This window comes from Colletes latitarsis, chromosome 3 (assembly GCF_051014445.1).
Source record: "Colletes latitarsis isolate SP2378_abdomen chromosome 3, iyColLati1, whole genome shotgun sequence".
Taxonomy (NCBI): Eukaryota; Metazoa; Arthropoda; class Insecta; order Hymenoptera; family Colletidae; genus Colletes; species Colletes latitarsis.
In genome coordinates, this window is record NC_135136.1 from 28,483,379 (window position 1) to 28,496,666 (window position 13,288).

Genomic DNA, 13,288 nt, shown 5'->3' on the forward strand with positions numbered 1-13,288 from the left:
TTTCGAGAAAAAAATTCGAGTAGATACTGAAATTTTTAGACGAAATCAAAAAATTTCAAATCGTTCTAAAAAAATTATTTTCAGTTGCGGGGGTCAATTACAAACATTTTTGGTCAATACATACACCCCCGAATTCCTATGCACTTTCGAGAAAAAAATTCCTAATCAAAAATGTAATTTATGGCCAGAAATGTTGCCCAAAAATTTCATACGATTCTTTAAAATGTTATAACTTCTGAACGGATTGAAGGATTTTAATTTTCAAAAACGCAAACGACGCATATTTTAATCAAGAATATGTAGAAATTGCAAAAATATTCGAAAAGTTGATCCTTGACCCCGCAAAACGAGAAAAACCCCATAAAAATGGTCCAATTTTCAAACAGTCATAATTCCTACAATAGTGAATATATTTCAATGAAACTTTTTTCTGAAGTAGAGTTCATGGATACCTACAAAACAGTATTAGACAACTTTTCTGTAGGGCGTCAAACAAAAACACTAAAAATGAAAAAAGAATTTTTAAGGAAAATCGACAGGGGGTAGGTGCCTAAATTTTTCGATGAAAAAATAAATTTCAAATTGTTCTGAAAAAATTATTTTCGGTTGTAGGGGTCAAGTACAATCATTTTTAGTGAATAGACATACCCTCAAAATCCTACCCACTTTCGAGAAAAAAATTCGAGAAGGTGTGAAAATTTTCGACAAAATTAAAAAATTTCAAATCGTGCTGGAAAAATTATTTTCGGTTGCGGGACTCAATTACAATAATTTTTGGTAAATAGACCTACTCCCGAAATCCTACCCACTTGCTAGAAAAAAATTCATAAACGTTAGACTTTAAACGTCAATAACTTTTTAACGAAGCCTCTATCAACAAATTAGTATTCTTGATTTTCTTCTTATTTTGGCCTCTAGAATCTCCCATTTTAATTTTTCCCAGGTGTGACCGAACACCCTGTATAAGAATAGGTGGTCGGTCGAGTACTTGCGAGAGAAAAAGGTTCAGCGTAGCCCTCTGCTGACGAGCGCGAGAAGCATCGCAAATTAATTAAAATAATATGTTAACAGAAAATCCGGACGACGAGGGTTAATAAAACACCTTGTTAGTCGGAGAAATGTCACCGATCGGTCAACTTCTCGAGAAGGATCATAGTTACCGGATCATAACAACGAATTATCGCGTGTCTGCGAGCAAGCAACAATTCTCTGCCCCGCGAACGGTGCATCCTCGATTCGCGTTTGAAATTTATAACGTCTGTAATGCAGTATACGAGGCAACGGTGCACGAAACGCGAAGTCGTAATAGCGTGCATCTGTTCTCATTGCGTTGCATTCATCTCGAGTTTACCTTACTTTCTGGTTTGGGAATTTATAATTGCCCCTAAAATCGCTGGACGGCGCACTTGTTGTATTAATGCAACCCGCGCCGGGATTTACTCGTGAAATTGTATGCACAGATCTTTTTTTGCATGTGTTTTTTTCAGTGAATTGTACGTATCGCTTCATTATCGTGCCGTGAATGCATGCTTCTTTTTAATAACCGTAATAATGTTCGATTATGCCCACTGAATTATTTGTACGCGAGAGAGTTGTTTTCACGCAGATGGAAGTTCTATTATTCACGTCTTTTTCATGTTTTTAATTTCTTTTTGCATGAAATCTTTGCAGTTGCATTTTGCCATTATCGTAGCTGGGTTGATTTTCCATATAATGACACTGAATTCTGGTTTCTTTGAAATATTTTGTTACCGGAATTCATAACGATACGTTTTTCTATTGGTTTGCTAGTTTTAGGTCTACAATTTCTTCGTTAGGTTTATTTGCAACGTAAACTGTCGTATATATAATTTTAATTTGGTTTCCCGAAACTAACACTCTCGTCATTTGATATTTCTTCGTTAAAGGAAGTATCTATACAAAATGTTTAAGTTTTTCCCCAATATTCTACCTATATCTGTATTTTAGTAAGGCTTTTAATTTCAATGCAGAATATATAATATTTATTGTACTGTTTGTTATTGAAATATAAATACCTATGAATGCTTCAATGTATAAATGTTTCTTATTTTTTCAGCCTTACTGAATACAATATAATAATATCTTAACGAATAAAATACGTCATTTTACTAATTGAGGAAACGAAAATCCCCAGTCTATCATGAAGAAGTAACTTTATATATAGCCAAATGAATTAATTGTTATTTATTAACTGTATGTCAAAGTGCTTCAAGGGTAGCAAAGTGTACTACAAGGGATTATTTTAGAGAAATTTATCTTTTCATCCATAAATTGAGTTTTTATCCTAATAATATTATTAATCAGTTTATTTTCTAAAATTCTGATCATTTAATCAGAATTCCATCCAGGAATATTTTCTTTAATCCTCCAGTGTAGAAATAAAATTTCATTTTCTAAAAATCTTATACATATATTTCTATCGAAGGAATCTTCGACAACTTTGCCAGATTATAAGCGGCAGTGGATATAATAAATTTTTGAATTTTATTTTTCCCCGTTTTCGTTAACCTTTAGAATTATTTTAGACGAAAGTAACCTTATTCTTTTTAATCCAATAATGACTAAAGCTTATAATTTGTTTTACACAACTATTTTTTCATGGATAAGAAAGTTTCTTAGTTAGAAGTATGTATTCCGGTGGTTATTTAAAAATAAATACTTTACAATAGTTATTTCAACGATAAAATTTTCGAACAAATATGACCTATCGACGCTCGGTATTTTCGCTATAAAAATACAATATCAAAAGCGTTAAACATCGATGTATAGATTGAACCAATTTGCTGGAAAAATACGATCGTGCGACGCAGCCCGATTTTTATTTCATTTCACGATCATCGTTTCGACTCGTTAGCCACGGAAAATTATCGAGAATTTCATGACCGGCCATCACGAAATATACAAGGCAAGGTACTTAAAACAGTTCGTGTGGATAACTCATTCGTTTTTAAAGGTACAAAAGAATATATGTGACAGAAACTGTTCGATTTTACGAGCGACACCGTATGGTAAACGTTTCCTTACTTTCAAATAAAAACGCACATTGATTTTAAAGGTGTGATATATTTTTTATTTAACTTCAAGTAGACGCATGTAAAACGAGTACAATAGAGACATTTTTAAATTTCATTGAAACTCTGAAGTACGTACGTACATTTAAAATAATTTTTTTTTACAATAATCAAACCGTTGTAAAAGAATCGTGAAACGTGTTTTTCCATAAAAAAATTTCGTGAAAAATCAAACAGTTACAAGTACATTGATTTTATTTAAGTTTATTGAAAATTAAAATTCAATTAAATAAATTAATGTAAATCTCCGATTCGCTCGCATGTGATTCTCGTCTGTCAATTTCTTGGACAATCATCGGTACAGACGGCATGTGCTCGCATACCTAAACAATAGGTTCTCGTCCCTAATATCCGTCACAGGCGATCCAACGTGAATTTTGCGCATAAATATTGTCAGGCCCTCGACAAATAGATATGTAGGCCACGAGCCCGTCATCAGGCAGTGGAAGGCGCGTCATTAATGCAATAGGAACTGCGCGCGCGCGAGGGAGACACGGCGTGGTAATTAATATTAACGGCACAGGCATCGGCGTAATTACAATTAAATATCGTCTCCGTAATTAACACTATTGTCCCCGCGGCGCGTGGTTGCGTGTTCGCGGTGCGTGTTCGCGTCGCCTCTGTGCTTTTGTTCCCGAACTGGCAAACCGAGTAATAGCGCTGTAGATTTCCAAAAACTGTCGGAAATCAAAGGAAACGTGGCGCAAACATTTGCGTTAAATCAGTGGTTGGCAACAATTTCGAAAGGTATATGATCCTAGCAGATCGGACATAATTAGCAAACTGTTCTAAAAGTTACTCTTCTATATTTACGAGATCAATGCTGCCATTTATTATCCGCTTATATCACCTGTAATGATTATATTAAAATTCATTAAAAAGTGCAATTTTCTTTGTTTGTAATATCGTTCTGTTCACTGTTCAAGTAATTACTAGATTACTGGTTTGTATACAATTTTCTTCTTTTTTTTTTGTTTGCAATATAAGCTAAATACTATTATACAGGGTTCCTTTGGGTATCAGGGTTGTTTAATTTTACTTCAGTTCGATCATCAATAAAAAGTAAGCAGGAGTTCTTGGTACTATCTAATTAAAATAATTTTTTTATGCAGAAGGATATTAGTTCTATTTATTTTAACTAATTGAACATATCATAACTTTTTCCCTGTTGATCCTAGTATCATTCTCAAATCTCGAGAAGAATACTGTTACATACATAGCAAAATGGACAATATATTCAATAAGTTAATGATGATATCAAAAATAAAATAATAGTATAAATTATTAAAAAAAATTAAGAGGTTCATGATACGTTACCAGAATCTAAATTATTGTGAAGAAATTTAAATGGTGAATGGAAAAATAATTATAAGTGAACTGAATATATAAATTAAACGTAACTTTAGCGGTCTATGAGTGTTCCTTTATTATTACTAATATGCTTGTTTTAGACCTTGTCTAAACCTCGAGAGATTACACATAACTGCTTTTGCTCGTCTGAATTCGGGAGCCGTTACATGTTGTACGAAAACTCGAACGTCCTCTCTGCGCGAAGAAGAGAGAGAGGGGCTTTTGTATATACACCGTACGATGTAATAGGTATTCAAAATACAAATGTTAAACGAATTGTCGCTTACATTATAAATGATATTTACATATCTTCCCTAATTATATATATTTTTTAAACAAGTAAAAGGACCAGATTAACATGCATATTTACTAAATTCAATTATAGAAGGATGCACAATAATACATTATCGATCATACGTGTATATTTTATTTGAGTGAAATATTAATGCACATCAAACAATGAAATTTTGCGTGTAAATTTAAGTATTAATGTAAAGAAATATAACCATATTTATTATTGTATAGCACGGTATTAATATAATAATTACGTCGATGTTTTTGTTGATGTAGTAGTGTTGCGTCGCGAACCCTCGAACGTCCCGTCGCGACGCAATTCGTGATTTAGGGTAGGTCCACGTGTTCGGGCCTTTGGTCTTTGCGAGGAGAGTCGTGGTAAACAAACCACTTGTGTGTTCCCTTATTAGCCATTTTCGTCACCTAGTCGAGTGGTATTCTTAAAGTCAGATGTCAGCCAAGTAGTTAGAGGCGCCATATTTCGATCACCCATATTTAGGTTTAATGTCTGCATCCACCCCGGTGTCCTCTTACTTGACTTTCCTTTCCTAAAACGATCTTATGCATATGTATATCCACTCTTCTTCCTAGGTCCCAGCCTACATTTTTCCCAACTAATCAATGACTAATCAAACCACACTCAATTTTCCTTCTCGACTCTGACGCCTCCACTCACTAAGGACAGATATAAACGTATGCTGTAAGCAATGAAAATGATCACTGTAGAAATCCTTGCCTTGAAAGAGTATACCGCGCTTCACCTTATCTGTTGTGTGTAATCACAGCAGGAATAAACAATTTTATTATTGATCAAGAATCAGTATTTTTATACTTTTCCTGTCGTAACCCAATAATTCGAACATTGTCGTGACGTACACAAGTAGTAAATATTAAATGGAAAGCATTTACGTTAATTTTTGCATAAAAAATTAATTACTAGACTAAAAAGAATATTTTTTATCGATTTCCAAAATATCCTTCATGCGTTAATAATAATTTGTATTTTTATTCTATCCTTCTCAATGGAGAGTCGCCTATGTGGCATGTATTTGCGTCGTACAGAAGGAGAGCTAAAGGATCGTAAAAGTTCGAGACATAGCGATGGGAGGACGAAATCGTTTCTGAAAAAAAATTACACGAAAGTTCTTTCCAGTATGGCGTGAGTTTTCAACTGTAGGGGAAGCGTTCGGTGAATATACGCAATTTGAAAATGTAGAAGTTTTCAGCGCCGGTACTCGAATACACTGCACTCGAAAACTGTAAGCACTTCACTCTGTAAAAGCGTAAAAGCGCGCGAAATTTTTCGTTTCATTCCGTCATCAGTATCGAGTCCGCGTCAACAGCTATTATAAATAATCGTTAGCATATTGCTGTTCCAAATACGTTCTTTCGAACATCGTTACTGACGAGACACGATATTTCTATTCGAAGCAAAATAAGAAAATACTTTCGTACTTTGCTTTCTTGATGATATACAATACCATAAAAATATAAAAATAACACAGGTATGTTATAGATCATGAAAGTTTTTAGTATGATTCTATTAAGAGTTTATTGCTTGTCCAGTATAAATATGAGTAGTCACAAAGTACCAAATTAAAATCGAAAATTTAATTATGACTGAAAAATGATTGAACAGAGAGAGGCAGCTAGTACGAGTCCTTTTTGAAATGAGAGTAGAATTAATTAGTACGATTCTGTGACGCAACTGAACAAGAGCTTTCGAATGTATTTCTCGTTGAGCTCGGTGAAAATTGTTACGGAAATGCGATTTAACAAAACTGAAACAAACCACAATAACGGTTGTTCAAAAAGTTTCATGGAACGTTGTTAGCACCTAAAATAAAAATCAAATTAACGTGCGTGTATACCAAATGTAATAAATATTTTAACGGATATTGAAAGTATGGGAAGTACATTTTACAATATTACAATAGGACGCTTCGTAAAATAATTAATTAGTCATGTATGAATATTTTATCTCAATTTAATTACAGAAATGAACTACAGATTGATGAAATCAGATCATTATATATTAACGTACATTGTACGATGCAGTGTGAAGATTTTGTATATACGAATTGGAAATAAAACCCCAATAATGCATAAAATAGGGAATTTTCCAGGTATATACGATCCAAAATGAAATGTAAATTTTCATAGGCGTCATGTTTCTATAGTTCTATGAACATAATTGTTTGTATCTTCGCTTAGGAAAGAACTATAGTTTTTCCTAGTTTCTAGGATCCCTCACTATAGCCACTATGATTTGAAGGAAAATAAACGCGTTAGTCGCTGCACGTAACCAACGGCGAGAAAATTTCAAATGCATTGCCTGGCAGGAAAGGCAATCTTTGTACAAGCAGGTAAATAAATCGTTGTCGAGAAGATATTAGATATTGCAAGAGTTTAAAGAACCGACATTCTATCGAGTGAATAGTATTTAAATAAAATTGTGTCAAGTCCTTGTCTTATGTTTTTCCAATTTAATTTAAATTCGAAAATTTGCAATTTACACTGTTTATTTATATAAGGTACACAATAACTAACAGTACAAACGACAAAATGGCAATTGGAAAACGTTGATCTAAAAAATTCGTCGAGTACACGTGCGAATCAGTACGTGGCTAACATGTCTGACCAAAACACGTTATTTCTACTTGCGTTGGTATCATTAATCATTGTTAGTAGAGAAGTATTAACTATTTTTCGTTAATCATGACGTCTGCTTACTAGTTTCGATCAGTTGAAGTAAATAACTAATACCGTACGAACATTACTGTTTAGAAATACTCGATATAAGTAGAAATAATCGATAATGGCCAGACACGTTAGAAAAATCACGCGCGTACTGAATGAATTTTTAGCATGAATTATCGCTAAAATACTTATGCCACCAATAACGGAACACTTGGCATATCAAATTGATTGAAATATATTTTAATATATTCTGAGCGAATAAAAACCGTTTTCGATTGTCCTTAGTTTAGAAAAACTACAGTCATTAAAACAGTAATAACATGATTGTTTATATTATAATGTAAAAAGTTAATCGTTACCTTTCCAAAATAACTGCATACTCAAAAATCAGCTACAAAACTATTTGAAATTATTTTATATTTCGAACGAATACATTTATTAGCCAAAAATGACCGATCCTCAACATACATACATGTATTAATAATGAATTGCATATTTAAAATATGCTTTGAAAAATAATTTTTAAAAAATGTAAGAATACGTAACAGGTTTGTTTCATTGAAAAGACAACTTTAAGTGTTATACATGCACAACGCTATGCTAACAAACTAAACAAGGGAACTAGAATTATGTTATCTAGTATACGCAAAGATCCAGAGTTACTCGAGTTAATGTCATAATTCTCCACTACTGCTCGTCCCCATAAATCGAAGTGTTAGCACTCCTGACCATTTCCTGCAGGGGTTTCGCGTGTTAATACATTACTCGTGTTCTTCTTCTTCTTCTTCTTGGGGGTGCAATTTCACTAGCGTGAACGAGCATCCCTCACGGAGGATAACGTGGCATGTTCGCATAAATATTCCTGCTGGAAGTTTATTACGTCAATAACGCATATCAAATAGGGAATAAAAAGCATTGGTAACGAGATTGCGGAAAGGAAAAGAGAAACATCTGTTGAGGTAAACTCGGATATGTAAATAAATATGTAGATAAATATGTGTGTTTATGTATATTTATATACATGTATATGTATTTCTTATGACTTGTTTAAGTACTTTTCTAGCTCGAAGTAAACGAAGGCATCGTTAGAAGGTGGTTCGAAAGAGATCTCAGCCACAATCCCTTCGTCTTAGAAAACACCATTATCGCGAGACGGGCATAGTTGAGATAGCTATTGTGAAGATAACGATGTCGCCCCTGAATGACGAGTGCTATTGAATCAGACCCTCGATAGAACTTCTAATATAGTCACGAGCTTCCATTATTGCTCCACGCGACGTTATAACGTATATAAAATCACGTATGACGCATCAAGCCATGCCAGCGTATAAATGATTTAAACTCGATATAGCATATCCTTCTCAGAGGATCGTTTCAGACGTGGTGCGACGACAATTGTGATTGAAATCTTTTATTGTCCTTCTTTCCTGTAGATTCGGTGAGTCTATCATTTCTGGCGAATATGAAAAGGTTTCTAAACATTGAATTGCTACCGAAAAAGCAATAACTTTTCATGCACCCATTTTTGTTAATTCAAGAAAAAATATTTTAGCTTTTCAGAAATAATGAAAATAGTTTTTAGTATTTGAGTATAATTCGTCTGATTTGGTAGAAATAGAAACGCCACATGGAAGAAATAATTTTTGCAACTTTAACAATCGGTTTGTTAATATAATGTATAATATTGGAACATCTTAAGAAATTCTTTAATCGTGTGAAAATTTTGCATAGATTCAAGAAGGATTGGTTCTTTATTTTTGCGTGAAAAACATTTATGTAAATAATGGTGCAAAGTGTCAAACTGACATCTTAAATAGTTCTTCTTTTTATAAAATTTCAAAAATGCTCTACTTTTCTTGCTTCCAAATTACATTATTCATTTTAAGGTTGCCAAAATTTGTCTTCTTTAATATATCCACAAGCTACACTACCAATTATTCTAAAACAATCTTCGATGGCGTCGATCCCCCTGTTGTTCAAAAACTTTCATCTACTCGCTGTGTGTCCGCGTCGTCTTTTTCCATTCTGCAGATAAAAATCATTCACGTCGGAACGCAATCGGTGATTTATTCGACGACGAAGTACTCCGAGGTATTCGGTTCTCGGCGGACCTGAAAGTGACTCCTACCCTTCTTTCTTTTTTATCGATTTACCGAAGAAATTACTCTTACACGCTATCTCGCGATAGTTCGTTCTCGCCGAAGTGGGAGAATTATGCGTTTGTGTTCTATGAAAGGGGAACCAGCGGTTCTAGGGGCTCCTTTCGGCTCTTGTCATTTGTCTTCCTCCGAGATAGAACCAAAGTTTCAAAGACCCCGCCAAGTTGCGTCCCAGGCGGTTACCGGTGAACGCCTTCCTAAATTTTCTTACTCGCAGGAATTAATGGTGAAGGTAGTTCCTAAAATCTTCGTTAGCTTCGCGCGATAGTACGCCGGGATCTATGTTTTGATAGTTTGCCACTGGCAAATAGAACCGATCGCCTAAAACGCCCTGGCGCATATCGTCTCTGCGTACACCCCCGTTCAATAGTATTTAAACGCTTGATCGCAAGAAATAGGATCATCCCACGCGAAATCGGACACTTCTCGGAGTAAATTTTCAAATCATATTCAATTTTGAATATATCGTAGCTCTTAGGGATGTTTAAACGTATTTCAAAAGATTTTTTTAAATTTTGTAAATTGTTAAAGCTGCAGACGTGTAAAGTGCTATCATTTTTTCAAAAAATTATACCTGTGAACTAATAAACGGATGAGACTGTGCTTTTGGCTGCTTGTAGCGAAGACATTAGAGTAACAAATAAAAATTGTACTAAATAAAAACAAATTGTTTTTTACCATTTTTTTTCAATTGTTTGAAAGAAATGCCTTAAATATTTCGGGGAAATATTTAAAAATCAGAAAAAAATGACAACATAGTCTCATTTGTCCTCTTGATGGACAGCTTTTCAAAAATAAGGGCAACTTAAAATTGACCCTATGAAAATTAATTTTAATGAACGCTGCATTGGCTTACTGCGGCGCCAGAGCCCTGTACAAGCGAGGCTATTGTTTTAGTGTATGTAATTACTGTAGGGTTCAAGACGATTAATATTTATAATACTATTGGGAATTTAGGATCTCACTCTTTGTCGATGGCACTAATTATTGGAAATATTTTTGCACCACTACTTGACGAAGTTATTAGATTCATGGCCACGAAAACAGATTTAATTTCTTTAAAAAAGACGGTTTAAAAATGCATGTTAAGAACGTTTAATTTTAAATAATTTAAGGGGACTGTATTCACTTTTCAAACAAGAAACTCCGTCAATAAAAATTGGATTCAATAAATTTGCTCAGCTTCGTCCTGAGGAGTGTGTGTTAGTAGAAACCATGGAACGATTTCTGTGTGTGTATGTCACATACATGAAAATGTGAAGTTAATTCTTGCTGGTGCTAAATTGCAAAAGTTAATTCCTCCAAGCTCTAGTTTATTGGACCAATGATAGTTTTGTATTCCGTTTTAAATAACAAATGTATAATTTTCTGAAAAATCTCCGTTAGCAACAAACTCATGTGGTTCTAAACTTTCTTATGCAAATTTGAAATAACTACTCTAATTTTTTGAAATGAAGTCATGAACTTAGTCGTTAAATTAGTCGTTAAATATTTTACCCTTTCTAAATTGAATCTATCGGTATTTGTCCATTGGCCACACGAGATAGATATAATGTAATGATTTTTAAATAAACATTCTAACACTTTACGAATCAAATCCTGGACAACCTTTACAAATATGCAAGTTGCAAGATTCGAGATTTTAATACGATTTTAAGTGACAGTCGCTGTATACACTCCTGATTGGTGAGCAAACACCGTTTACGTCTTCAATCTGGCAGATGCAGCGTTATAATGATTGAGTGGTCATCATGGTTCGTTATTTATAAGGAGTTCGTTGCGACCCCGAGCGGACTTAATAAACGCGCGAGCGTTCATTAGCGATTTCGCGAAGCTTCGATTAGTGTTGACCGGTCTATCGATCGACCGCGGTTCCTGTTTGTTTCCATAGAGGAAAGCTTCTAGAAACTTCGATCATCAAAGGACAAACATATTGATCGGCCGCAATTCTTATTTTCCATAACGAAAATCCTTCTAGAAGGTTCGATTTGCATTTTGCAATTGCCAGTCCGATTATTGATCGGTCGCGACTCTAAGTTTTTGACATGACAACCAATTTCGCGAACGTTCGATTCCAATTATAGGCGTTGTATCATTACAACGTATACATATTTAATAGTATATTCTTGTAAGCGTTCGGAAAATTTGAAAGTGGAGGAATTAATTTCTGCAATTTAATTAAATTCACATTTTGATGTGTGACACATATACACACACATAGATATACACACATAGAATGCGTTTCACTGGTTTCTGTTAACACACACTCTTCAGGACGGAGCTGAGCTATTGAATCCAATTTTTATTGACGGATTTTCTTGTTTGAAAAGTGAATAAAGTTCCCTTAAATTATTTAAAATTAAACGTTCTTAACATGCATTTTTAAACCGTCTTTTTTAAAGAAATGAAATCTTTTTTCGTGGCCATGACTCTAATAACTTCGTCAAGTAGTGGTACAAAAATATTTCCAATAATTAGTGCCATCGACAAAGAGTGAGATCCTAAATTTCCAATAGTATTATAAATATTAACCGTCTTCAACCCTATAGTAATTGCATACACTCTAAAACAATAGCCTCGCTTGTACAGAGCCCTGGCGCCGCGGTAAGCCGATGCAGCGTTCATTAAAATTAATTTTTATAGGGTCAATTTTAAGTTGCCCTTATTTTTGAAAAGCTGTCCATCAAGAGGACAAATGAGGCTATGTTGTCATTTTTTTCTGATTTTTAAATATTTCCCCGAAATATTTAAGGCATTTCTTTCAAACAATTGAAAAAAAAATGGTGAAAAACAATTTGTTTTTATTCTGTACAATTTTTATTTGTTACTCTAATGTCTTCGCTACAAGTAGTCAAAAGCGCAGTCTCATCCGTTTATTAGTTCCGCAGCTATAATTTTTTGAAAAAACGGTAGCATTTTACACGTCTGCAGCTTTAACAATTTAAAAAATTTTTAAAAATCCTTTGAAATACGTTTAAATATCCCTAAAAGCTACGATATATTCAAAATTGAATATGATTTGGAAACTAACTACAAGAAGTATCCGGTTTCGCACTCGACTCAATATTATTTGGAAATGTTGAAAAATTGTTAGCGAATTTCATTAAATGTTGTGTATTTTATTTTAACTTATGGGAGTCTTTAAAATACCACCGCAAATAACGGATATATTTAGGTGTTCCCTTTTAAATGCTCCGCCTTGTCTATTGAGTAAATATTCGATTAAATATTATACCAAAGGTATTGAAGGAAACGATGATTATATTTTTCCTTCGTCTGTACATCCTCATTGTGCTTTTATCACTGCTTTTATAGTTCTTCCCATGAACTTTTTTCCAATTTGAAACACATTTTTCAATTTTGACAATCTACGTAATTCAAGAGCTGCTCTGTTCCCTTGTAATTGTTCTAAAAAATTCTTACAACTTTTTACAGCATATCTTTTATAAATCTAATATTGTTTCTAAATATACAGTTTCTGTACAGAATGTCTCTATTCGTTCGTGAAATCCCAAAATTGTAGTTTTATAAATGCATAATTATGAACAATTACCTGAATTAAAGTGTGCCAAATTAAAAGTAGCAAAATATCAGTGTTTGATTACTCAGAGTGTCTCGTATACAATTAATAACGAATAAACATAAATTAATAGTCATTGAATACACGAGTGAAAATAGACAATTAGTATTAAT